Source organism: Nanorana parkeri, unplaced genomic scaffold, assembly GCF_000935625.1.
Source record: "Nanorana parkeri isolate BGI_ZX_2015 unplaced genomic scaffold, ASM93562v1 scaffold1527, whole genome shotgun sequence".
In the NCBI taxonomy this organism is placed as follows: domain Eukaryota; kingdom Metazoa; phylum Chordata; class Amphibia; order Anura; family Dicroglossidae; genus Nanorana; species Nanorana parkeri.
The window spans coordinates 256,542-280,111 of record NW_017307795.1 but is presented as its reverse complement, the minus strand read 5'-3'; the positions used below and the strand labels follow the sequence as shown (position 1 = coordinate 280,111).

At 42.5% G+C, this 23,570-nt stretch overlaps 1 protein-coding gene across 1 annotated transcript in view; it reads left to right on the top strand.

The window, feature by feature from the left end:
- The window catches only part of FAM78B (family with sequence similarity 78 member B), a 49,812-nt gene that overhangs the window by 24,989 nt on the left and 1,253 nt on the right, over positions 1–23,570 (top strand). The window lies entirely within an intron of this gene.

The following is a 23,570-nucleotide window of genomic DNA, read 5'->3' as shown; positions in this document are numbered from 1 at the left end:
GCAGAGACCTAGTTTTACGCAGCACTCGTTCAGAGCACAGCTAAGTCTTTCTGGTATCTTATGTAGGGCTGCAACTAACAATTATTTTGATAATCGATTAGTTGGCCGATTATTTTTTTCAAATAAGTGGATAAAAAAAATACCATCCTTAATTTAAGATAAAATACACAAATGGAGTTTTGCAAACATAAAGTTTACTTCAGAAAAACTGCATGCACTATTTTTTGCAATCACACTGCATTGGAGCGGCATTGTGTCGTTCCAGTGTTGGTGATCACAATGCGGGCCTGCAGGTGGGAGGCGCATTTCGGGTGCCATTCATGGCACCGCAACTCGCCTCCCACAGCAGAATTTGTCAGGCTGAAACCGAAAACCTTTTTTTACTATTTTTAATTAATTGTATGTATTATATTAGACATTTTAATTAGTTTCGTGGATTTAAAATAATCTGAATTGAAAAACTCCAAGCCAATTTAATAAAATAACGAAATATATATAAAATAATGCACCAAAATTAGACAAAAATATATAAAAATATAAAAGTAAGTCACCAGTTTAAAGTTAGCCATAAATATTGGTCCAAGAATTATTGCTCTCACTCTGGCGTATGGGGCAATACCTGACATGTGTTGCCCAATCATGGCTTTTCCGTAAGTATGCACACATTCACGGGGGCGGGGGACTTTACATTTTTTTTTGTATTTTTAATTTTATTTTAAAAATACTTTTTAAATATTTTTTTGGTTCAGACTGCAGGTTGAACAAAGAAAATATTACAGTGTATGGCAAGCTTTCAATTCTCTAGGTATAGATGCTGCACTGTAGCATTTCTCTTGTTTTGTGTGTTGGATGTAATTCTCAGTATCTGTCCTTATTCTGTATGTATGCCGCACATTAAATCTACCCATATCGTGTATACTGGGTGTTATTCTTAGAATCTGTTCCCGATACTTATGATTAGACACTGTGCAGTCCCACTTTCTGTATGCAGGGTGTAATTCTAAGTATGTTGAATCATGAAAGTGATTCTTGGCATCTGTTCTTATTAGCTAATTGCACTGCACAACTGCCTGAGTATGCACATTATCTCCTTTTTTTACATAAGTATTTATAAGTGACCATAAACAATTTAACCACACCCAGTTTTTTCCCCAGTGCTTGCACGTATGAGCTTTCATGAGGTTATATGCAGTGTACTGAGTATGTTTGAGATGCATGCTTGTTGAGCTGAGAGTATCTTTTATGCATTAGGTGTGTTGAATACATTGAGGGTGTATGGCAGTGGTCTCAAAGTACCGGCCCGCAGCTGGCTGACAAGTCAGGCACGCAGTCACAGACCTGACTTGGAGCAGTTACACAATCTGCATCTCTGTCGGATGCAGACCACATAGCTGCTCCATGTGGTGCCGGCGCTCAGTGTGAGTGAGTCAGAGCGCAGCGTGCGTTCTCACAGCCTTCACTGAGCGCTGGCCAAAAGTAAGGATTAGTAAGGTCTGCACCAGCCAAAGATGCAGACCCTACTCATCAACCATCCTATCTTCCTTCTGGGTAGGGACCAGCCGTTAGGATAAGCGCCCCTAGTGCTACAGGAACTGTGGGCGGGGGGCATGGCTGCAGTGCCATTGACTTCAATACAACCCCACACCCCTCCCGCCCCTGAACGCAGTGCGTCCTAGAGGCGCCGGTGTTCTGTCCTCCTGTGGTGCTCGTGTGGCTGACAGGGCACACAGGGAGATGTGTCCCGCTCCTTTCCATCTGCAGCGTCTGACACATTCAAGCGGCAGCCACACGAGCACCGTGGGAACATAGCTGTAGCCAGCTCCTTTTGCGCCCGAGGCAAGAAAAAAAATGATGTGATGTCATCCAGCGCCCTGCCTCCAGGATTTTTTTTATTTCATTTTTATTATTTCTTATGTTTTATTTCATTTTATTAATTTTACATTTTTTTTTTACTCTTGGGGGGTGGGGGGCTTCGGGGGCTCTAAACAGCCCCCTGATATTTCCCTTTTAAAATAGAAAAAGAAATTGAGGACACAAAGTCTCTTTTTCTGCAGCCTCTGTTCTAAATGAATGGAAAGCACAGAAGCTTCCCATTCATTCAGAAATTATTTACTATCATCCAGTTTCTGAATGGGGAGGATTCAGCCTCTGAGTGCTTCTCCCCTTTGAGAAACTCATGAATGAACAGGAAGTGATGTAGATCACATCCTGTTCATTCATAACTGGGGACACATAGTACTATGTGTCCCCAGTTATTTACAAACACTGGAGTGATCACTCCAGTGTTTGTCCTGCACAGAGGATTGGTACATATCACTGATATGTACCGATACTCTGCTGCTCGGCCACGCACATAGGGGCTCAGCTTCTCCTCTGGATCCCCCCTGCTCTCCCGGGCAGAGGCAGCGGGGAATCCGACGAGAAGTGAAAGAAGCACTTCAGCCGCGGGGGGGGTGGGGTGGAGGAGAAGGAGAAGGCGAAGCGGTGAGAGAGAGGCGCCGGCTGTCAGATCCTGGCTTAGCGTCTGTCTCTCTCCTCACCGCTCGGCCTTAGTTCTGTGACAGCGGCTCCCTCCACCCTCCCCCACCGCCGGCTGCAGCGATTCCTTCACTTCTTCTCGGATCCCCGCTGCATACAGATTGGGAGAGCAGCGAGGATCCAGAGAATCAATCGTGATCAACCTTATGGGCACCCCTGCTGTATACTATAGCCCCCACCCATCTTAAATTGCTAGATCAACAAATTTTGAAGTCATGTGTCAAGTGAATTGAGTTTGAGACCCCTGGTGTATGGTGCAATGAGCTATGTGTATTTGGGGTGCACGGTGTGGTATGAAGAGTGTATTAGTGTGCTGGTTGTAAAGGATGCATGGGGTAGTGTGCTGTGTGTAAGACCCTGTGCGATTTGCAGCGCTTTGGCTGTCCTGCAACAATGCATGATAAAAGGAATTCCATTGTTTTCTATTGGACCTGTTCTCACCTCTGGAACACTATTCCATGTGACTTGAAAAATGGAAAAGCACTACTTTTGGAGTGTTTTTAGCCCAATAGACTTCAATGGCAGTGCATGAGAAATGTATGTGTTTGTGTGCATTTTACCTCAAGTGTGCTTGAGGTAATAGGGTGCATATTGCAGTGTTCTGGATGTAACAATGTACACATTGCAGTGTTCTGCATGTAACAAGATGCACATTGCAGTGTTCTGGATGTAACAAGGTGCACATTGCAGTGTTCTGGATGTAACAAGGTGCACATTGCAGTGCTTTGAATGTAACAAGGTACACATTACAGTGTTCTGGATGTAACAAGGTGCACATTGCAGTGTTCTGGATGTAACAAGGTGCACATTGCAGTGTTCTGGATGTAACAAGGTGCACATTGCAGTGTTCTGAATGTAACAAGATGCACATTGTAGTATTCTAGATGTAATGAGATGCACATTGCAGTGTTCAGGCTGTAACAAGGTGCATATTGCAGTGTTCTGGATGTAACAAGGTGCACATTGTAGTGTTCTGGATGTAACAAGATGCACCTTGTAGTGTTCTAGATGTAATGAGGTGCACATTGCAGTGTTCTAGATGTAACAGGGTGCACGGTGCAGTGTTCAGGATGTAACAAGATACACATTCCAGTGTTTTGGATGTCTCAGGGTACATGGTGCATTGTTCTGGATGTAACAAAGTTCTCTATGGTACATTTTCTGGATGAATCCAGGTGCTCTATGGTTCAGTGTTCTGGGTGTAACAAGGTGCACATTGCAGTGCTCTGGATGTAACAAGGTGCATATTGCAGTACTCTGGATGTAACAAGGTGCATATTGCAGTGCTCTGGATGTAATAAGGTGCATATTGTACTGTTTTGGATGTAACAGTGCACATTGCAGTGTACTGGATGCCATAGGGTACATGGTGCAGTGTTCTGTGTACTATGGTTCAGTATTTTGGATGTAACAGGGTACAATACATAGTGCAGTGTGCTGGATGTAACAAGATGCTCTATGGTGCAGTGTGCTGGATTATACAGAGTCTATAGGCCAGTATTGTTGCTAGGCCTTTTATTAACAGGCACTCTGGCTTGTTATCCCACTAGCTGTCTGCTTGCTGACAAATGTGAGGGGAAATGTGAAAAATTAGGCAAGTAGACTAAGCACAAGCTCCTGCAGTCATTGGAGCAGCTACCTGGCTTCCATCCCCTTACGTAATGTCACAAGTAGAGGCCTCTTCTGCTATTTGTAGCACTGGCTTTAGCTCTAAGGGTTGGGAAAGCATGCTCGTGTGTCTCTGCAGGTTACTGCTTACTTGGTTCTGCAGAGGATCCTAGTATGACTTTGCAGACTAGCGTTGTTATTTATAACTAGGAGACAGTATACAACACATAACCAATAATCATACAGAGTGGGGAATAAGATTACATTGCAAAGAACTTTCACTGCAACATGGGATATAATATTATAATAATAAAGTGTAAATATATTAAAGTTACGGAAGGGCTATTACAATATGATTTATATTAGTAAATATATAAATACAGTGCTTCCTTTCAGTCAATTGGTGTAAGACACAATATGCAAATAGATGCAATAAATAATTCTAAAGAAATCAACACATAAAATGATATCAGTGTGAATTCATATGATACAAATAAAGATTCTTAGATAAGTCTTGTCCAGGGCCTTACAACACCACTTTTCGAGCTGGTTTACACCAGCCCCATGAAGCAGTGTTCCCCAAAGCAGTCCCAACTCAAAGACAATGCAAAAAGCTGTGCTCTGTATGGGACCTGTTCACACGAACGCACTGCATTGTTGTGTTAAAATTATGTAGGCATCATTTTATTGCAGCGCATTACAACATGCTCCAACATGACATGCAGATAATTGACATATACCTGTCCCTCTATCTCCCACACTGACTGTCTTTAGGCGATCCCTTAAAGGTGCCCATACACTGCACTATTCTCGTACGAAAATCGCGGCAAATCCCGAGATCGTACGAGAATCGTGCAGTGTGAATGAAGACGTGCGACCGTTTCTACTGTACGGTCGCATGTCTTTTGTCTAAGGAGCACGCTAGGAAACCAGCCGAAAATCTTACTAAGGTCTTGCGATGGTTGTAAAGTGGTTGTAAAGTGTATGGCCACCTTAAGACTCATCTCTTCAGGTAAGCCTATCCCACCTCAACCTAACCACTGAACTATCGCTTTCTCGCCTCATGTTTTACCGGCCCCTCCCTTTTAGATTGTGAGCTCTCACGGGCAGGGCCCTCCTTACCATCTTGTCTTGAATTGTATTGTGATTGTAATGTCTTCCTTATATTGTACAGCGCAGCGCAAACTGTTTTCGCTATATAAATCCTTCTGGACCAGCGCTGCCGCTGACTCGTCCCTGCTCCTGACTGGCCGCTGCAGGTTTTGTCTTTTTCTTACTTACCTCGCGGAGCGTCGCGTCACTACTGCTCCGGTGGGCGGCGCTCCAAGCAGTCTCCGGGCACCTAAATTAGGACCCCACCTGGAGCTCCGCCCACCGGAGCAGTGACGCGCCGCTCGGTGAAGTAAGTAAGAAAAAAAAATCATAGCGCAAGCTTCGGTGCTAGGCATCGTGGCATTTTGACAAGTACTTGTCAAAATGCCCTGTATCTGGCCCGATTCCGATGCTAGCATTGGTATCGGGACATCTCTATTTATAATAATAATACCCCAAGAATTGCAATGTATTATAGCAATGCATCACACAACAGCACACCTTCACACCGCACGGCATAGCACACACATTATGTGCTATGCATTGCTACACGTTGTGATGTGAACCAGCCCTTCATCTTCACATCCCAGTGTAACATACACAACATCATGTCCTCTACACATAAGAAGGTCAGCAGCACGTAAGAACATCTCCTAAGCAATTGCTCATCATTTTTTTTCCGAAGGTGACAGGATATATTCGATTACAAAACATAGAGATGCTCCGGTGGTACCATATCCTTTTATTAAAAGATTAAGAACTTTCAGGGAATAACCATGCGCTGGTGACAGTACCGTTAAAACCGAAAAAGAACCCAGGATTTAAAAAGGACAAGAGGGGTAAGAGACGACGAAAAGTGAGTACGGTAGACAATTATATAATAATAACTGGTCCCGCACTAGTCTCCCCCTTAAATTCACTGTACACCAGGAGGAACCATATATGATGAAAAATTTGGAGATTCTTCAGGCATGAATGAATAAGAGGTGTTGTTGTTATATTAAGACCAATATATATACACAAAACACTCCAGTGGATGATATGGTCTTAAAGAACCACAATGAAACGAAGAGACTTCCTTATTAACTGAAATCAATAAGTAACCCATATCAACCACACTATCGGGGTAAAGAATACGTAGACTGACTAGAGTTATATTTGGAAGTAAATCGGAAAATATAGATCTTCCTCTCCGACGTCCACCTCTTACATCATTGTTAAGCAGGAACATAATTATGGAGTAGAAACAGGTGTAAAATTAAAGAAAATTCCTTCTTTAGGAAACTGTCAAGAAATCGAACACTGCCAAGTTTGTGGGAACGCTTAGTTTGTATGAATGAATGGGAGTATGAGTGTCATGAACAACGTTGTTCTTTTACTAGTAATTTGAGAAGTGGGCTAACAGACACCGAATATATTATCCTGTAATCAATAAAGTTTATATTTTTATAAAACTATAGGTCTCGGTCAATTTAATAACCTTCTTTTACAGTGCTCTCTCTGTTAAAACACTGTTACCCTCCTTTTTGTTAAGAATAATTATGCCTGGAGTTGTTCTCTAAGCCCTCTAACAAGGTCTACTCACCTAAGTTGGCCATAGCATGAGCCGCTGTAGCAGCTCTTTTCAGGACATTAGAGGACCTAGTCAGTGGAAAGTGTCCACATCACCAGGCCGCAATTTGCACACCCAAAGAAGGACAATACCACCTTGCAGTCCAGAAGAGAGTGCTCAGGACCCATCATGTCATGTGTCCACTAACTAAGGGGAATATTTGGGACTTAGTAGAGGGTTTTATTTTTAAATTGCTGCAGTGGTTAGTTACAGGGAAGTATTGTTTGTGTGGTGGGGAGACCAAGCATGGACTTCAACTTTTATGTGAATATGCCATTTTGCCCATTCCGGATGTCACTCAGCATTACGGATGTCACTCAGAGTTTCTCAGTCAGGCTTCATAAGGCAGAGATAGCATGGGGAGGCTGAGCAACACCATGAGCTTGCGATGGTTGTAGAGTGTATGGCCACCTTTAGATTAAATGTCTAAACTGAAATTGGCCTTTAAGGTTAATTAAATTAACTTTCTGATTTTAGCACAGCTGCAGTGTGTTAGAATGCATTAGTAGCTCGCTGATTTTTGTTTTGCTTTCACTTGTTTCTGTGGAATTGCTCTTTAAATTATTATGTCAAGATCTATTTTCCAACTCCTCAATTTTGTTCTGTATCTCTTTGTTATTGCTGTCGAGATTAGAGACCATGGAAATTAAACCCACATTTTGGCCCTTTGAGATATTTTCTGCTCCATTTCTTCTTTTCTGTTGTGCCATGGCTGATTTTTAAAAATCTTTTCTAAATTCTTATGTAAAGTATCCAGCACTTGTTTAAGTTTATGACCAACCTGTGTGTTGCTAGCATGAGGTAATTACTTCAAAGTATCAAAGTTTCCACCGTCTTAAGTGTGAAGTCCCCCTTTTATTGAAATTAAATATACTTCTCAACCTTGTTTACCTAATAGGGAAAACAAAAAGGAGAAAAGAGAACAAAATGCTACTAAACCTAAATGCCCAACCTCAGAATAGCTAAGATCCAGGGCCGGCGCTGCCACCAAGCAAACTAGGAAGCCGGCCAGCACATCTCCTCCTCCTTCGTGGGGAACCACGCCACCCGCACTCACCTGCGACACCCTCAGACCGCTAGTGAGACCCTGCACAGCCCTGGAGAGACCCCACACAACCCAGTGGGACCCCAAACAGCCTTGGTGAGGCCCCACACAGACTCCTGAGACCATGCACAGCCCTGGTGAAACCCCACACAACCCTGTGAGACCGCGCACACCCCTGGTGAGGCCCCACACAGCCCTGGTGAGACCCCACACACCCACTTGAGACCCTGCACAGCCCTCCTGAGACCCTGCACAAACTCCCTGAGACCCTGCACAGCCCACCTGAGACCCCACACAGCCCACCTAAGACCCCGCACAGCCCTCCTGAGACCCTGCACAAACTCCCTGAGACCCTGCACAGCCCACCTGAGACCCCACACAGCCCACCTAAGACCCCGCACAGCCCTCCTGAGACCCTGCACAAACTCCCTGAGACCCTGCACAGCCCACCTGAGACCCCACACAGCCCACCTAAGACCCCGCACAGCCCACCTGTCAGCACCGCCTGGAGGAATAAGACCGCATCCTCGCTGTGTAACCTGTTATGGACGGAGTGCTGCCTGTTAATTACAGGAAGTGCTGCATCCAGCTTTTGACAGGTAGTTAGGTTACACAGCAGAGGGCTTCCCCACCGCTTGTGTAACCTAACTTGGTGAGGCAAGAGCTGTCACAGCCTCTACTCTGTGTTAGAGGCGTGAGCTCTGTGGATGGCTTGGACCAATGGCATAGCGCCATTGGTCTAAGCTGATCAATCAAAAAAACAAAACAGTGAGGACATCGATCTTGATGCCTTACCAGTGACGCGCAAGTGAGGGACAGGGAGGCTCTTCCCTGTCTCCTCCCTTCCTCCTCACCAAACAGCTGCGTTACAGTGCTGGGGGCGGGGCTTTGGGTGGATGGGTCGGGGTGGAGCTTCGGCGGGCTGAGGGAAGCCTCACCCAGCACAGAAGGCACGGCACATCACTGATTTGTAGTCCTTTATAGCTGTTGCCATTCTGCATTGCTAATTAATATAGGGCTGGGATTTGTAGTGATTTTATTTTGTGTGTGTGTCTGTGTGTTTGCCCTGATTTTGTATGCCTCCTCCATTTTCTGTGTGCTGTATGTGGGGGTTGCCCACTGCGTTAGCAACTTGCTGCTAAGTTTCTTGCTAAAAATAGGCAACAACAATTTGGAACTTTAGTAAACTTTGTAGGTCAGTACCACTATTTCATGATGTTTTACATTTCAGGGACAAAATGTAAAACCCACTTACATGCACCCAGATGCTATTTGGCAGAGGTCTCACTTGTTAGTTTTTGTAGCTGCACTGCCACAGCTGCCACAACTTGAAACTGACCAGCTTTCTGCAGTGCAGCATAGCCTGGCCTCAGAAGTCCATTGCTTTGTTATAACCACTAATTAGCGTGCTTTACATGAGGAGAGCTCTGCTGATCTGTAGGTTTCCTAGTTTCTGACAGAAAATGACAAACTTGTTTAAATCCTATCTTCCCCACCTACTGTTTAACATAAATATTGCACTCTATTGATAATATATAATATTAGCACCAATTAGATGCTTGTTGTATTGTAATATGTACTGTATACAATAGTCATAAAATCATTATTAATCATAAAGTAACATCATGTACAGGAACAGATATGTTGACAAGCCCCATCCAGTGAAATTGTCCCAGGCCATAGGCTCTAAACACCCACCTCCCAGACACACACTTTACATTGTTGTTGATACAATGTTTAAAGATTATCACAATGCATGTTCACCCCCAGGAGCAAATCATTCCCTGCTTTTTTAATGCACTGACTAGAAACTTGTTGCATGGGACATCATGCCCAACGGTGTTGTTGCTACGCCCAATCCAGGTAAAGCATCACAGGTCATGGGCCTGCAGCCTCCTCATCTGTTATTGGCTCAGTGTTAAAAGATTACTACTATACATGGTTACTCCCAGGTTTGGGTCATGCCCTGATGAGTAGCTTGTTGTTATCTCATACCTGGTTAGAGGCTGAGATGACAAAAGGGCCTCCCTTACACCTCTAGTCCAGACACATGAAGTAAGAGGGCTCAAAGTGGCATGGGTGCCAGAAATTCCGTCCAAAGAAGCTTGCTTCTAGAGGAAGACTTGACTGAGATGTACTCGTGCACATCGAGGAGAAGACAGCTGGCAGATATCCTGGAGCACACAACAGACTGAGAGCTGGAACATGTGGAGGTTGGCAACTAAGAAGAAAGACAGCAGGCAAGGTAGAAGTCAGAGTCTCAGTCAGGAGGCAGTACAAGGTCAAACTGGGAAATCAGTAGAGACAAGCTGCGGTCAGGAACTAGCTGAGATCACGCCAGGAATCAGCCGCGGCAAGCTGTAGTCAGGAAGTAGCCGAGTTCACAGCAGGAATTAGCAGAGACAAGCCATGGTCAGGAACTAGCCAAGGTCACACCAGGAGTCAGCAGAAATAAGCTGTGGTCAGGAACTAGCCTAGATCATTAACAAGAAGGCAGAGTACAGGCAAGTCCGAGGGCAAGCCAGATCAGCAAACGGAAAGCACATCTTGTGACAGATTCAGTGGCAGGGTAAAAGCTGAAAACCATCCAGCAACTGCCTACTTCATTTCTGCTCCTTAACTAGACCGTCAGGTGCCAAGATTAGAATTAGGTGTGCTTGCCCAAGTGCCTGCATTCCCATGCCAGCATAAATTGGCATGCTTACACAAATGTGCATGCACAGGCAAGAAACTGGCAAGGGCACTTGTTCTGTGTATTGGCGCACACACATATCCATTTTCTGATGTCATCCTGACAGTTGCACTGATGGTGAGGGAAAATCTGCAACAGAGAAACAGACAGCAGTAAAAAACTGACTGGGGATCTAGCATTCCCCTAGTAAATTTAGGAAAAGCATTTTTACTTCCATCTGTGTTGCTGTTGGAGAATTTCCTTTACTTCTTCTCTAGTGAAAAGGTTGCTGCTGGAACAGGAAGTTAGGAAAATTTATCTAATGGAGTCACAGACAGCAGAAAATTCAACAGGGGTTCTAATCCATTCCCATGCTATTCAACACTTAAAGGGTTACTCACTAAGCTGCCGAAGGCAGCCGAGTGAATAATCGAGCCGAAGTGAAGTGAGCCGAACGCTGTTCGGCTGTTCACTTCAGTCTTGCACTGGCTGCCTTCGGTCAGTTGAACATGCTCACCTAACATCTGGATCGGCTGAGCTGAAACTCCGGCAGCTCGCTCGCTGCCGTTCCCCCGGGCGGCATTCGGCTCGGCTATTCTGCTCAGTACCTCTGTGGTGCCAAGCAGAATAGAAAACCAGTGAAAATAATGTTAAAAAAAAAAACTAAATTGCAAAATGATTTTAAATTTGTTAAAAAAAATTGAAAGATACTCAGGAATGTGTTGTTATCTTTTGCACTACGTTTTGGGCGGCACGCCGCACCCTCTATATGTATACACATTTTGAGCTGTTTACCAATAAAGAAATTAAAAAAAAAAATTGAAAGATTTAAAAAAAAAAATATTTTAAAGAAAAATAAATAAATAAAAAAACAAAACAATTGGACAGAGCTAGCGGTGACCGCTAGCTCTGCCCAACTGTTTCCTATTAGCCGGCACCTGCCAGAGTCTTCTAGTAGGTCCCGGCCAATGAATAACAACTGGGCGGAGCCGGCCGTCACGTCACGGCTGGCCCCACCCACTTGTTATTGTTTAATGACAGATCAGCGTCCCCAGGTCATTCGGGGACACTGATCTGTCAGTTCAACTGGGCATAGCCAGCAGTGACATCATGGCTGGCTCCGCCCAGCTGTCAATTGCGGGGGGGATTGGCTAGCCTTCGGCAGGCCGTTTGCCCCGCTTCGACTGTCACTTTGGCTTGGTCGAGCAGAAGCATATGCCTTCGCCTTCGGCTGCTGTACAGGCTATAGTGCATAGCCTGTACAGCAGTGGAACCGAAGCTACGGCTGGATCCTTCGGCTCCTTCATGAATAACCCCCTTAAAGTTATACTTTAATTGACCAGACATTTGCATATGAATATATATGTGTGGTCATCTTCCAACAAGGTTTATGGTCCTTATGCATAGTACTATATCCAAAAACTGTTAACACTAGGGATGCACAGATACTTTTCGAGTACCAGTGCCGATACTTGGCATTTTTATGAGAACTACCAGGGTTGCACCGGTTGCAGCTGGGACCTGGCTCTGGCACTCCACCACTGTCCTGAAATCGTTAGTCTGTATTGTTTTAGAAAAACTGTCACATGACAATAAACAAAAATGTATCAGTACTCGTACTTGGAAGTACTCGGCAAGTACCAGTACTCGTACTCGCAAAACTGGTATCTGTGCATCACTTTATTTAGATTTATAAAAACAAAATCATACATTAAAACAGAGATGTACAAATCCCAGGAGCTCCGTGTGCTCCTTACAAATGACAGCTGCCTCCTAATTTTTGCATTTTTCTCTAGTGTAGTCTTGGAGCTCAAAAGTATTGGTACATGTACTCGCACTTGTACCGAGTACTGTACTTGGTATCTGTGCAACCCTAGTTAACACGGTACAACAGTTTTATGGAAGACTGACATACTAGCTGCTAAACAGTCATTAATAATTTAATAGACATATTGATGCTCGAATCTAACTGTGGATGAGGGATTTTGTTATATAAAATATCCCTGGATATTTTACTGAAAAGCTGTCAGCAATGATAAATACATCAACTCATACATATATAAATAAAGTATGGTATACTACTGTAAATAACCTTTCCACTACAATTGAAACTATATGGGTAAGAACCGTATTAGTCAACAGGTCTGATGAGACCAAGACAAACTTATTTGGTTCAGATGGTGTCAAGCATGTGTGGCGGCAACCAGGTGAGGAGTACAAAGACAAGTGTGTCTTGCCTACAGTCAAGCATGGTGGTGGGAGTGTCATGGTCTGGGGCTGCATGAGTGCTGCCGGCACTGGTTAGCTACAGTTCATTGAGGGAACCATGAATACCAACATGTACTGTGACATACTGAAGCAGAGCATGATCCCCTCCCTTTGGAGACTGGGCAGCAGGGCAGTATTCCAACATGATAATGACCCCAAACACACCTCCAAGACGACCACTGCCTTGCTAAAGAAGCTGGGGGTAAAGGTGATGGACTGGCCAAGCATGTCTCCAGACCTTAACCCCTATTGAGCATCTGTGGGGCATCCTCAAACGGAAGGTGGAGGAGCGCAAGGTCTCTAACATCCACCAGCTCCATGATGCCGTCATGTAGGAGTGGAAGAGGACACCAGTGGCAACCTGTGAAGCTCTGGTGAACTCCATGCCCAAGAGGGTTAAGGCAGTGCTGGAAAATAATGGTGGCCACAGAAAATATTGACACTTTGGGCCCAATTTGGACATTTTCACTTTTGTTACGAGCGGTTTAGACATTAATTGCTGTGTGTGAGTTATTTTGAGGGGACAGCAAATGTACACTGATATACAAGCTGTACACTCACTACTTTACATTGTAGCAAAGTGTCATTTCTTCTGTGTCGTCACATGAAATTATATAAACAAATATTTACAAAAATGTGAGGGGTGTACTCACTTCGGTGAGATACTGTATATGTATATATAAATATATTTACAGTATATAATATAATTAGCTATAAATATCTATAATATAAGGCTGAATTACATACGACTACAGCTCTTTCACGCAACTTTGTTGCTGACGTAACATCAAAGTCCCATAAACTTGTTATACATCTCTGCAGTCCTCCTGGTTTAAAAATCAAATTTTAATTGCACAGACAAAAGTATATTACATAGACTAAAGAATTTTATAGAAGAGCTTTTGAAAATGTAGAATCCCTGGGCTTGTTTTTATTTACATATGAACACATTTTGCGGTTTTAATATTATAATGAGTCTGATAGTTTGGATAGTCTTCGTTTGATTTTTGGTTATTATACAGTATCTGTGTTTGTGTAAGATATGCATGTATATATACTTCTACTACTGTTAGTCTGCTGTCCATTTACTTTATGTACCTCACTTTATTACGCAGGCACATAATTGATTTAATAAACACTTTTGTAAGTAAAAATTATCCAGTCAAGGTTAAGCAGCCAATGATGTTCCACGCCCCATGAAAATAAGGGTATGTAAAGGAAACTGCACCTCCTTTCCCCTAATTTGTAGAGATAATTATAGTGTAAAGGGTATAATATTACAGACAGCTGCTCATGGGTGTAAGCAGGAGCTACATATAAAGCAATCATTTATGCACATCTGTGATCATGACAGAAAAAAAGCTAAACATACAGGCATTGAGTTTTCTCATTTTGGACAACAGTGCGGTGTTATTCATGTAAGTAATAATATAAGTACAATAAATAACATAACCTGTTTACAAGCAGCCTCATGCATCAACAGCCAAAGAATAACATATGGCTCATGTTATCTGGTGAGCACTCATAAAATATGCATGGCTATGTTTCTAAGCACTCTCCACATTATTTTACAGGCATACAGTGTAAAGCTGAAATGTAAGAAGAGAATAGCAGCAGTTATATTCCCAAAAGAAATCTCTCCAGGCTTTTTTAATAATTCACTGCATTCTTTGGGCTTATTTACAGGTATACTCAAGTCAAAAAAAGAAAATGAAGCCTTGAAATGCATAGAGTATGCTCAGTAGTGAAGTTTATTTTTTGATCTGGCCATTGCTGTAGCACGACAGTCATCTGCTCCCTTTTGTTAATGACCTAGTCGTTTGAGAACCCCAGCTTGTAAAACAGGAGACAAATTCCCAAACACCCCCAATGTGTGCTCCTTGGTCTCTCACACATACAGAAAGTCTGATATAAACACTTACTTTTCTGTAATACGAAGTCTCCCTTTGCCACCAATCTCAGATTGAAGGGACACTATAATGTTTTTTTGTCTATAAAACGTTTTTATTTTTTCTAAACGTACATGTTTATAAACTGTTGTACAGTGTATATATTTGTATTATTTGTATGGAATCTTTATTTTACAAGTACACATACTAACTGGGTGTACACAGTACTGTATTTGCAAAGAATGATGGGCTTTCTAAAAGAAAGCCTGGCACTACTATCATGCTTTCAAACAGACTGTATTAACCCACTAGTTAGGACTTAACCTAACCTTTCAAATTGTACATTTGAAATATTCAGATGCAATATATTTATATTTACATGAAAGAAAGACATTTTAAATTTTTATTTTTTTTAGCAAAGATCATAATAACTAAAGATTTGTATATGACTTTAGTACAGTTGCAGTTTTCAATAGATTAATAGCGCACTAAATAATTTCACTTTTTGGCTGGAATTGATCTTGAATAAGACAAATTCAGTGCATAGTAACCCGTATTACCAAAAAAAAATGTGATTATTGATTGATTTCTTTGGTTATTGTGCTATATACAGTACATTGATCTTAGCCTTACTACCGGAGACTTGGTACACCAAAAAAAAACTTTTTTCATAATAGATAAACTGTGTGGGTTCAACCACTAAGATTTGTATTTCTGTCCGGTCAGGGAGTTCTGGAAAGCTCCCCAGTGGGAACACAAGCAGTAGTAAAAGCCTAACAAATGTAATAACCATTGACCTATCTACCTAAAAATGAAATTAACCTATTTATTGCTATCTGTGAGAGATTTCACCATACTTGCCCTGGTGATTTCCTGTCATCAGGATTGGAAATACAGGAACATCTCTTCAACAGGACCACAGACAGGAATAAACCTTCCCCTTTCCATCCAATAAATAGAAAAGACTTTGGCTGTAGTTCTACTTTAAGTTATTTTGCTAACAATAATCAACTGCTTAGTAGTGAACACACTTAAAACTTGTGTGGCAATACTTTTTAAGAACTGCTTAGAAAAGTGTTTTAACGTCATCCTCTGGGAACACAGAAAATTGTATAGAATGCATCACAGATGTTGCTGCCAGCGTTGATTCCAGAAAACAGTAAGTCCCCCTGCACTCTCTGCAGCGTTCCTGGTCCAAGTAACAATCATGGTGCTCGAAGTGACGATCACGGATGGCGCCGTGCACAGCAGCCAATGGAGGATAGAAATCACCAGCACTCAGCAAATGAAGTTCAAAGAATAACGTCCATTTATTTGGACCAAACGTAACACAGATATTGCATAATCCAACGTTTCGGGACCACGCAGTGTCCCTTCATCAGGGCAGAGATGTGACAATGTGACTGTGTGGTCCCGAAACGTTGGATTATGCAATATCTGTGTTACGTTTGGTCCAAATAAATGGACGTTATTCTTTGAACTTCATTTGCTGAGTGCTGGTGATTTCTATCCTCCATTGGCTGCCAGTGTTGAGACACCTAATGTAACAGGAGCTGTGGTTTTCATTATACGCTCCCCATCAAATTACGTTTGAAATTAAAATAATCTACAAGAAAGAACACAAGCAACAATTTCTGCCTCTGCCTTGGTTTACCATACCTGGAATATACAGGTGAAACTCGAATAATTAGAATATCTGTGAGTGCAAAAGTAATTGCAGTAAGTGCTGCAAAAGGGGCCCAAACCAAGTACTGAGTACATATGCATGCTTGTACTTTTCAGAGGTCCGATGTTGTTCTATGTACAATCCTTGTTTTATTGATTGCATGTAATAATCTACTTTTTTGAGGTTGTGGATTTGGGGTTCTTGGGGTTTTCATGAACTGTAAGCCATAATCATCACAATTATGACAAATCACGGCTTGAACTATCTTGCTTTGCATGTAATGAGTCTATCTCATATATTAGTTTCACCTTTTAAGTTGCATTAGTGAAATAAATGAACTTTGCACGATATTCTAATTATTCGAGTTTCACCTGTATAACACAGGCTGAACATGGAACATGTAGAGCCACAGAGCATCTTCCCCTTATATTATGGGTTGAACTAATGTGCTTTAGTCATATTTATTTAGCATATTTTTCAACCCTGTTAACCTTAGGCCATTTTAGTCCATTTGCAACTGTGTTGTATATTGTACTAGAAAGCAGCACTATCATATTAATTTATATAAACAGATCTACAGAGGATACAGTATTTAATTCATACAATTGATTTCTGTTTGTCTCCATTGACAAACCCACCATTATTTTATTAGAGACACTTTTATTAGTTTTATTAGTATATCAAGGTGTTTTCAGCTTTGTCTTACTCGAGTGTTGCCAAGGTACCCGGGAAATTTGTGAGTTTTCCCCAATCTCCCAAGCAGGACCGGGCCAAGACAGATTTAGAGGCACCTGCCTTGGGCCCCCACGGGGGATGCGACTAGGGCAGGAGCCCTCTTGCCTCTGCATCACCTGGCTGTCTCTTGTATTGTGCAGGACTGAACTGTCAAATTGACTTCTCAGTCCTGTAGATTACACTGAGGGATTGTTGCTCTCCCTGTTTAATCAGTGGCACTCTGCTCCAGTGTCATTGTAAACAGAGCACGGCATCCGGCTTTCATGGAGCTCTGATGAAAGATGAATGCAGCTCTCCCTGTGTAATCTTCAGGACTGAACTATCAATTTGACAAGCTTATGTCCTGCTCTACATTTGTTTGTGAATGAAAGTTTCATCTAAGTCGGGATCCGCTGCGGCGTTTCAGTATACCGCGAGCTGTAGCTCGCGGTATACTGAGCTTAGGGTAATGGGAGGACGCTAGTTTGTGTCCTCCCGTTACCCTAAGGAGAACTATGGGGAAAAACACTGACCCCATAGTTCTCCTTTAAGTGTTGTGACAGTCTGTCACTGTCTAAACATGCAGATAATGCCTGTTTTAGCAGGGAAAGGGTCCCTAAACAGGTGCTGAAATGATAGGAGTCAAATAAGTATTGCCCACAGAAGAGACTATGCTCTAGTCTCTGATTGCTCCTATGTGCTGGGAGAGCAGCTTGAAGCCTGGCACTTGTGGAGTGCGTGTCCAGGTCTGTCTGGACTAAGGCCTTGTTCACAACATCCTCGTCCAATTCCGGCCCAATTGTGGCCGGAACGCACTGGATCGCATTGCGGCCGGCTCAGTTTGTTGTGGGGGGGAGGGGGCATGGCGGTCCATTGATGTGAATGGTGCAGCAGCCACGCCCTGCGGCCGCAATGTTATCGGCCGCACAGTAACACAAGACACATCAATGGCACCGGTCCAGTCAGAGAAAATGCTGCTACTTTTTCTGACCGGACTGCAAACATTGATGTTCCCATGCGGGCGATCGCATTGCGGCGGCGCCATTCACTTCACTGCCCTGTCCCCTCCCGCCCCACAAAAAACTGAGCTGGCCGCTATGCGATCCAGTACGTGAACGGGGCCTAAAAAGGCAGTCCGCCGGGCCAGACTGACGCCTGGGAGAGACTGGGACTGGGGTAGCTCTGTCCTAAGGAGGAATAAACAGAGCTGTGCTTGTGTTCATTGTTATGCTAAACAACCCCTCCATGGGCAGAACACTGTGATGTGTTGATGTTTGAAGGGTTAAAATGGACAAAAAGCTCTAAAAAACTGTGGACTGAATGCTGGGAAGACTCTACATTTGAAGAAAGATCTCACAGTGTAAATAAGAAAAAACATATAATTGCCTTTATTAACCCTTAGCTTTATTTGCGTTTGTTCGTTTTTTTAGTACCAGAAACATGATTCTAGCACCTTTTTTAGAAGGGATAAATCACAGGAAAAAAAAGGTTTTGCTGTTTTCTCCTGCAGTGACTAGGGGTCAGCAGAAGACACCAGAGCAGCCAGTGGTGGGACCCGCTATTTGACCAGCCAGAGGAGGCAAATACGATCAGTGCTGGGAGCTCTGCTAAAAAGTGAAGTTTTAGTAAATGGGACAATGCACAGGTATGCATAATACTGCTTTCTTCTCCTAATCTCAAGGCTGCCTTTGTCTTCTACGCTACTTCCATTCTCTGGGCGCAGTTACAGCAATACACAGTGCTGCTGGGGTGTGGGCTGGAAGTGCTTCCTTGGTTGCGCCAGATTTTGAGACACAGTGATGTGGGACACAGTGAACTGTGTTTCTTTTATGAAATTTGCCACACCCTTTATGTAGATTGGCCACGCCTACCTTTTACTGCGGCGTGCTTTGCACACAATCACTTAAATACCCTTGTAACCTTCTTCCTGGGTAGACATCTCTGTTACTCTCCTTAGAAACCTTTTTTTGCCCATCAGACTTCTTGTTTCTAGCTCTTTCTGTATTTTGGTTTCTTTCGGTCTTGTGCAGTCAATACAAATTATTCTATTCCAAATGCAGCTGAGAACAAAGAAAGCAGGAAACCTGCACTTTGCTGAGGTCTGTGAAACCTGCAGAGGTACAGCTGGAGCAGGCACGGAAGTTCAGCGAGAGGTAGACTTTCACCCGCAAGTATAACTAATGATTTGCCAAGAGAAGGCAGCACTGCAGTACTGAATATGGCAGGTGGGTTTTTAAAAAAAGGCACTGTACACTTTACTGCACTCCAAGATTATTCTGCCCAGAGTTGGGCTTTACGCTGTATATAGTTTACCTAGAATGGGATTGTATGGATGAAAAAAGCTGTATACTCCATCCACATATGTGAGTCTTATTGGACAGAATAAAAATAATTACATAATTGAGTATATAGTATACATCGGACTGCTCTTCCCATCTCAACATCTCAAATCACCACACAATAGCTAGATAGTTTCTATCCAGTGTGCCTAGGTGAAGATGAAGGTGACATTATAAACATTCCGGTGATATTCTGGGAACACTGAGGATCCCAAATGTCATGTGAAGATGATCCTTCGCTGTGCTGGAGCACCTTCTCACACGATTTGGGATACTCAGCATGATGTCACCGTCTCCAGGGCAGAAGACAGCGGCTGTATAAGTGAATTATCTGACTTTTTTCCTCACATGCTTTTCATGCAGCAATTTGATATGGAGAGGACATCTGATGTAGCAATCAGACTTTGTGCTATGCTTTACAGAAAAAATGCAACATGATAGAAAGAGCTTGGTTCACATTGAGTATGGACACAAGCACACATATGTGGAAATAATCTCCTGCTGTTAAGGACAAGCATCTTAAAGTCCCCTCTGATCTAATTTACGAATTTGGTTTCTTATTTTAGAAATCACCTGTGGTAAAAGTGATTCCTTTCTTCCGCTGCTAAAATGCTTCTCCCATATCAGCTCTGCCAATTCCTTCCACTAAAAATATTTACATAGTTACATAGTATTTGAGGTTGAATAAAGACACAGATCCATCAAGTTCAATGTGTGTGTGTGTGTGTGTACAGGAGTCCCGGCGTGAGCTATTTTTTAAGAATACCTATACCTCTGTATGTTATGGTCTCTGAGGAAGGTATCTAAATGACTTTTGAATGATTCAATGCTGATACTACTGCTTGTGGCAGCAAGTTCCAAAATGTAACCGCTCTAACTTTAACCCTTTCGCTGCCAAGCCCTCCGGAACATTTTTCAAGCTGGCCAAGCCATTTTTGCAATTTTTTCCTATTGATTTGATTTCCAACTGCTGGGTTGCTAGCGTTTGTAAAAGACCCCCCAAAACCATATATTTTCTGAAAGCGCAGGCCCGGTAGAATAAAAAGATGGTGATACTAAATTTGTAGGCCCTGCTATAATTGCGCAAATGTTTCTCAAATTAATTGGGCGCCTGGTATTTTTGATGATAGCAGTCATCAGCAGCTTGTGAGCCGCTGATGACAGCTATTAATTTGAAGGGGACAGTCTGGGGGAACAGTTCTACTATAAGCTCATGGTCGCTAAAGCGACCATGAGCTTATAGTAGAACTGTAAATGCCAGGTCCGTACGGCGCATACTGAGCTGGCCAGCCAGAAGCACTTTTGTACCTCCGTATACCGTACGTCCTTGGCAGTGAAAGGGTTAAAGAATCCCCTGCGCTCTAACTTTAAAGAATCTCCTTTTCTCCACCAATTTTAGGTGGTGGCCTCTAGTCTTTGTTATCGAGTTTACTGTAAAAAGTTTATTGCTGATGTTGCTATCACCACTAAACATTTTGTACATCAAAATCATGTCCCCTCCTAATCGCCTTACTTCCAGCGTGAACAGGTTTAAATTTAGCAACCTTGTCTCCTAGCTTTGGTCCTCCAGCCCCTTATTAATTAGTTTAGTTGCCCTTCTCTGGACTCTCTCTAGCTCAAGGACATCCTTTCTGTGGATTGGTGACCAAATGTGAACCACATACTCAAGATGAGGCCAAACCAGTGATCTATAAAGTGGCAAAAGTATTGCTTTATCTCTACAGTACATTCCCTTTTAATACAAGACAGTATTCTGCTCGCTTTGTTTGCCCGCAGCCTGGCATTGCAAGCTATTATTCAATCTGTACTCGACTATGACCCCCAAATCTTTTTCCATTCCTGACTTCTCTAGTACTGTTTTGAACTCCAAATTGCATTACTTTACATTTTTTGACATTAAACCTCATTTGCCATATAGTTGCCCACTCCCGTATTTTATCAAGATCCTCTTGTAATGTTATAATGTCTAAGCCCGTGTCTATTAAACCCCCAATTTTAGTATAATCTGCAAACACAGAAACATGGCTATTAAGACCTTCCCCAATATCATTAATAAACAGGTTAAACAGTATGGGACTTAAAGGTGAAACATGGGGCAGCCTTTTTTGCATATAGTTCTGTTCAGGGTCAAGGGAGGACATATACTCTGTCCTCCGGTGACCCAAAACTCAGCATATAGCGGCCTATTGGCCGCTGTATGCTGAGAGTGCGGGGCCACTCCACAGCCAGGATGAATCCTGATAATACTGTCGAGAACCACCCCACTGGCTGATTGATGGGCTAGAGGCAGAGCCAGCTGTGCCCAGCCCCTCCTCTGTCCGTTCCTCCAGTCAGTGCTGGAGGATCGGAGAGCGGAGTGGGTAATCCCTGCGGGGAGCAGTGATGAACAGCCATCCATCTCTGCGGGTAGAGGACTGGTAAGTCAGAGATTGGCGGTGTGTGTTTGCTGACTTCTGGGTCAATAGAGCTGACGTGTGACAGCTTCGGTGTCACAGGTCGGCTTGAATTATGGGGATGAGTGTTTTTCACTCACCGTATAGTTTTCCTTTAAGCTCTTGAAAACTGCCCTAATACAACTAGATTTTTTTTTAATAGTAATTCCTTTCTTTCTGAGTAGTACAATACAATTACATGAAAATTGTATAGATAGCTTGAAAATCAAAATTTAAATGTATGCTATTAATAAACAAGATGCCCTGTGATGCTCAATAAATCATTTCTATGGTCTAAAGATAACATTTGTTATCGGTATCAGCTGAAAATATTTAGTCTTGTAACTTTCATCCTGAAAATACATGTTATTTGCATTTTGTCAATTTTTTAGTTTGGAATCCAATTTTTAGTAATTCTTCACATAAAATTCATATGTCTGCTGTTTACTTTTGACTGCAGAATGGATACAGAACCATATGGTTAAGTTAATTAACAGTACTTTTGCGGAACTAACCAGGAATAAGAGCCTAGCCAAAAACATTTCAGTGAATGTCAGTGCTCGGTGAACCAGTCACAAATGTTTATCTGTAATAAACTGAATTTCTATTCCTAAATTGCTTTTTGTTTCAAGGAAATCACCTTGGTAGGGCCTAATATTAAGCATATAGTACTAGTGCCTACATGATTGATGGTCTGCACACACTTCACCTATTCTGCAGGAATGCATTGTTGCTTGATTAGCAGTGGTAGGTGCGTAGGAGGAATCGAGGCTGGCCTTGAAACATTGAGGTACAAAGGACGGGAAGTAATTTTGTCATGCTGGTGGATACATGTGAGGTTGCATAGAGAGATAAATATTTGGCTACTCTTAGTCAGAGGACCTGGTTTGCAGATCAGGATACATGGAGAGATCAGCCATAGGTTGGCAGTGCTCTGACGAGATTGAGTGACCTCCTGGTATGCATGTTGAAGAAGGCTCCTTCAGTGATCAGTAAGACCTTTGCAAGGTGAATGTAGTTCATTTTAGATCCTCCCGATACTCCCCATCAGAGGGTAGAATAAGCAAGTCATATAGTAGTCTAGCAGCCCAATTCTGACACATGTTTCACACTGTTTGTATAATTCTTTGTGGTTACCCATCTACATCTTCAGAGAATGTTTTGGGCTGTATGTTTAGAATTGCAGTGTAGTGGAATGCAGGCTTGGACAGCTGTGTGCAGAATAGTGTTCCAGAGGAGCTGTGCCCAGTAATTATACTAGACTGTATCCAAAAATGGCCTTATTGACTTATGAGCATTTATATTTAATGATAAGTCTTCAATTGAAACTACACTCATTTTTGGTTAATTTAATTTTCTGTCTAATATTTCCAGGTTTATGAACTGATCTTTGTATAACTAGTATATACTGTTGTATAAACTCTTTATTATACAAAAAAACAAAACTTAAAACAAGGGTTTTCATGACAATAAGAAAGCCCAGCAATGCCTGCTCACTTGACTGCTTCCATCCAACTGAAAATACATGCAGGTCTGTATAAGCTAGTAGACATGGAGGGGTAGAAGACATGTCCTTCCTCTGACTCATTTGAGTGGGTGAAATGAATAGATCTGTATATCAGAAGATCAAATTAATATGCTATTTTAAATATTTGTCATAGTAAATATAACATTTTTACATGCAAATTTTCATATT